This window comes from Syngnathus acus, chromosome 23, assembly GCF_901709675.1.
Source record: "Syngnathus acus chromosome 23, fSynAcu1.2, whole genome shotgun sequence".
In the NCBI taxonomy this organism is placed as follows: domain Eukaryota; kingdom Metazoa; phylum Chordata; class Actinopteri; order Syngnathiformes; family Syngnathidae; genus Syngnathus; species Syngnathus acus.
In genome coordinates, this window is record NC_051107.1 from 251,752 (window position 1) to 257,031 (window position 5,280).

Below are 5,280 nucleotides of genomic sequence, written 5' to 3' on the forward strand. Positions count from 1 at the left end.
GTATCTTTCATAACTAAAAAACCATAGCAGCACAAACGAAAATTTTTGCTGCACAAACCAGCATAAACGAAGCACAAACGAACGGTACCATTTTGGGTCCATTTGGAGAGAAATGGGGGGCTGGGTGACGTCATCGCTATAAAATAAATGTGTAATATCTATGAAACGGAAGCAGCACAAACGAAAAAATTTGCTGCACAAACCAGCACAAACGAAGCACAAACGAACGGTACCATTTTGGGTCCATTTTGAGAAAAATGGGGGGCTGGGTGACGTCATCGCCATAAAATAAATGTGTAATATCTACGAAACGGAAGCAGCACAAACAAAACTTTTTGCTGCACAAACCAGCACTAACGAAGCACAAACGAACGGTACCATTTTGGGTTCATTTTGAGCAGATGGGGGGCTGGGTGAACTCTGGATGACCTATAAAATAATCTTTCCTAACTAAAAAACCATAGCAGCACAAACGAACATTTTTGCTGCACAAACCAGCACAAACGAAGCACAAACGAAACAGACTATTTTGCTTAAATTTTGCGTGGGGTGGGGGGCCAGCTTCACGCAGGTAGCGATCGCTAAAATTTAGAAAATTTATTGAAAGTCCTAATGGACTTTCCAAAATTTAAGTGGACCTCAGTGCGCAGGGAGCTTAATTTTGTCCGATCGCGCAACCGCAGCGCGCCGGGCGCTCACTGTCGCATTGCTTTAGGAGCGTCTTTGTGTTTTAGGATGGCTTTACTGCTCCCACTTGCTTCCTTTGGAGGCATGATTAGAGTTGATGCATTCCTCAGAGTAACAAGAATGTAAAAACGAACGGAGTCAGTTGGCATGCGGGTCCTCTCGGCTCATCCCGCGAGGTTCGACAACCGAATTTCGTCCGACATCCGAAGCAAAATAATCTCGAAGTTTTTGTTCGAATACCGATTTGTTCGAGAACCGGACGTTCGAAAACCGAGGCTCCACTGTTATGGGAAAAAAATTGAATCCGTTTCAAGACAAAAAACCCCGCCTTTTTTAAGCATTTTCTCATTTGCGCATATTTGTCCAATCGCGCAACTGCAGCGCACCGCCGAACGCGCAACCGTAGCGCGTTGCCGACCGCGCAACTGCACCGCGCTGGTCACATTATTGTGACAGCGCCGTCGCTGAAATTTAGAAAATATTTTTAAAGTCCTGATGTACTTTCCAAAATTTAAGTGGACCTAAGTGCGCAGGGAGCTTAATTTGGTCCGATCGCGCAACTGCAGCCCACCGCCGAACGCGCAACCGTAGCGCGTCGCCGACCGCGCAACTGCACCGCGCTGGTCACATTATTGTGACAGAGCCGTCGCTAAAATTTAGAAAATATTTTAAAAGTCCTGATGTACTTTAAAAATTTTAAGTATACCTCAGTGCGCAGGGAGCTTAATTTGGTCCGATCGCGCAACTGCAGCGCACCGCCGAACGCGCAACAGTAGCGCGTCGGTGACCGCGCAACTGCACCGCGCTGGTCGCATTATTGTGACAGAGCCGTCGCTAAAATTTAGAAAATATTTTTAAAGTCCTGATGTACTTTCCAAAATTAAAGTGGACCTCTGTGCGCAGGGAGCTTAATTTAGTCCGATCGCGCAACCGGGCGCTCACTGTCGCATTGCTTTAAGAGCGTCTTTGTGTTTTAGGATGGCTTTATTGCTCCCACTTGCTTTCTTTGGAGGCATGATTAGGGGTTAATACAATCCTCAAAGTAACTAAAATACAATAACAACGGAGTCAGTCGGCATCCGGGCCGCGCGGTCGGGTTTTCTCGGGTCCTCCTGGCTCATCTCGCGAGGTTCGACCTCCGAATTTTGTTCGACAACCGAAGCAATCTCGAATTTTTTGTTCGAATTCCGATTAATTCGAGAACCGGGACGTTCGAAAACCGAGGTTTGACTGTAAAATAAATAGATGCAGCTCACTGACAAGTGCCGCTATTTGAGCTAATTTTAGAACAGTCCTGCGGGCGACTCATGCGGTCCTCACGGGCGACCTGGCAGTAATGCGGACTCTGTACCGGTCCATCGTGGTAAAGAGAGAGCTGAGCCAAAAGGCAAAGCTCTCAATTTACCGGTCGATTTACACTCCTACCCTCACCTATGGTCACGAGCTATGCGTCGTGACCGAAAGAACGAGATCCCGGATACAAGCGGCCGAAATGAGTTTTCTCCGCAGGATGTCTGGGCTCTCCCTTAGAGATAGGGTGAGAAGTTCGGTCATCCGGGAGAGACTCGGAGTAGAGTCGCTACTCCTCCACGTTGAGAGGAGCCAGATGAGGTGGCTCGGGCATCTCATCAGGATGCCTCCTGGACGCCTCCCTGGGGAGGTGTTCCGGGCATGTCCCACCGGTAGGAGACCCCGGGGACGACCCAGGACGCGCTGGAGAGACTATGTCTCTCAGCTGGCCTGGGAACGCCTTGGGATCCCCCGGGATGAGCTGGATGAAGTGGCTGGGGAGAGGGAAGTCTGGGAGTCCCTCCTGAAGCTGCTGCCCCCGCGACCCGACCCCGGATAAGCGGAAGAAGATGGATGGATGGATTGTCTAACATGAAATACTTAGATTGTGGCAGTTTTTTTCAGCCTTATCGTCATTTTCCAACGTCTTAGTGTCATAATTAACTGTTAACAGTTTAACCTGTTTTATTTTGCACTACAAGTTATTTTGAATGAAGACAAACTCAGGAAGTTGGCAATTTTATTAATTTATGACAAATGAATCTGAATGAATTGTGGCTTAATTTGAAATGAAACTCTATTGCAGAGTGACTTTTTTTGCCTTTTGTCATGACTAAATGAAATAGCTTCAAATTATCTGACTTCGGTTTAACAATAACTTTTATAATTCAAAATTACTAGACCTATTGGGTAGTCGGTATCAGTTTAAGTGAGTTCTCAAAAGTTGAGTATTCTTCCCGGTACGGTACCGGTCTGAAAGAAAAAATGTTGTCGAACATCTTTTATAAAAGGGTTTGTCAAGCACATTTCTGTGTGTGTGTGTGTGTGTGTGTGTGTGTGTGTGTGTGTGTGTGTGTGTGTGTGTGTGTGTGTGTGTGTGTGTGTGTGTGTGTGTGTGTGTGTGTGTGTGTGTGTGTGTGTGTGTGTGTGTGTGTGTGTGTGTGTGTGTGTGTGTGTGTGTGTGTGTGTGTGTGTGTGTGTGTGTGTGTGTGTGTGTGTGTGTGTGTGTGCGTGTGTGCGTGCGTGCGTGTGCGCGCGCGTGCGCGCGCGCGCGCGTGTGTGTGTACGTGTGACCAGTAAATTTGCTGGGGGGGTTGTACATACCAATATGTCCCTAAAAGTGTGGAACCCTGGCACAGTTCATTTTTGAACATTGTTGGATTTTGTCCACAATTTAGGGAGCGCGCTATCTGCGCCTCACGGCAAAAGCCATTGCCAATCACCTGTTATGCAGTTTACTCACTGCGTGCTCGGTTGATTTCTTCAGATTTAGGAAAATGCTAAGACACTGAAGCAGAAATTAGACTTACACAGGTTGGCTGAGTTCAATCACAATTCTTGTTAAGAAAGCTCTGTTTTCAGGAAAGTACAATACAGCGCTGGGCCTTTGGTGCGACCATGCTCAAGAGCAGAAAGTCTCCATTCAGAAAAGGCAACGTTCAAGGTTCTTTGGTCAGTTTATATTCAGTTGCACATGTCAGTGTGGGCCGAGTTTGATGGGTGATGAGTCAGGGGGTGTGGCAAGTTCGCAGGAGATTTTGATTCCATGGGAGTGGGTGCTGGTTCGGTGAGAGTTGGTTCCATGGGGGTGGGTGCTGATTATGGGCGATTCGGTGTGTGTGGGGGCTGTCGTCTTCCATCCCGTCTTTCGGCCTTGGCGATCACCTTTGGACGGGTTCATGGTTGTTTTTCCTCCTGCCGCCCTTCCTCTGGCACCTTTACCGGTTTTATCTCCAAGTGTCCTTCCTGTAAACCATTCTTGCACATACATCCACTTTGCCCACGGTCGCACACCGCCTATTCATCATTCTTTCAATTTTGTCATTTTGTACGGAATTATGTGCGCTTTTGGCTGTGACATCATCAATTTATTCATGTTCCCTGACTATGCAAAGTTTGTACTCACCACTTACTCTCCTGTGAAGCTCCTGAAGTATGCAGACGACACCACTCTCATCGGACTGATCCAGGACGGTGATGAGACTGCGTACAGACAGGAGGTGGAGCGGCTGGTCCACTGGTGCAGCCAAAACCACCTGGAGCTGAACCCGCTCAAGACCGTGGAGATGACAGTGGACTTCAGGCGTGACCCTTCACCACTTTTACCCGTCACTATCCGCAGTAATACTATTCTCTCCACAGACACCTTCAAGTTCCTGGGAACCACAATCTCTCGGGACCTGAAATGGACCGGCCACATAGACTCTGTCCGGAAGAAGGCCCAGCAGAGGCTGTACTTCCTGAGACAGCTCAAGAAGTTCAACCTGCCGCGAGAGCTTCTGAAGACCTTCTACACTGCCATCATCCAGTCTGTCCTCTGCACCTCCATCACTGTCTGGTTTGGATCGGCCTCCAAACAAGACAAGCACAGACTGCAACGGACAATCAGGACTGCAGAAAAGATCATTGGAATCAACCTCCCATCTATCCAAGACTTGTACCTGTCCAGGACCAGGAAACGTGCAAGGAACATCTCTACAGACCCTTCTCACCCAGGTTGCAGTCTGTTTGAACTACTCCCCTCCGGACGGCGTTATAGAGCTCGGTACGCCAAAACCAGCAGACACAGAGACAGCTTCTTCCCCCAGGCTGTTGCTCTGATGAACTCACACCACTCTTAGAGTCTCAGAGTCATTACTGTGCAATAACATCCTGCTCTCCACACCTTTTTTGAATTTGTCTACACTGTTTGTACTATGTGTCCTCTCTGCATCCATTGCAGCCTGGTCATCCTGGAAGAGGGACCTTCCCATCTGTGGTCTCTTCTCAAGGTTTCTCATTTCCCCTAGCTCAGTGCTTCTCAAATAGTGGTGCAATACCTGGGGGGGCGCGTGTGACCCTGGGGAACAGGCTTTTTTTTTTGCAGTACTAGAATAAAGTGTAATTGCGCATTTACTACAGTAGGCGGCAGTGGCGCTCTCATTGTTACTTCTGAATATAAATAAGTTATTATTTTTTTAGTTTTTGTAGTTTATTAGTTATTATAATTATTAAATATTTTTTATTGATTTGATTTAATTTTGCAATGGTACAATTAGTTGGTCAAACATGTTTACAGTTTAAACAAGGATTTATTTATTCTCA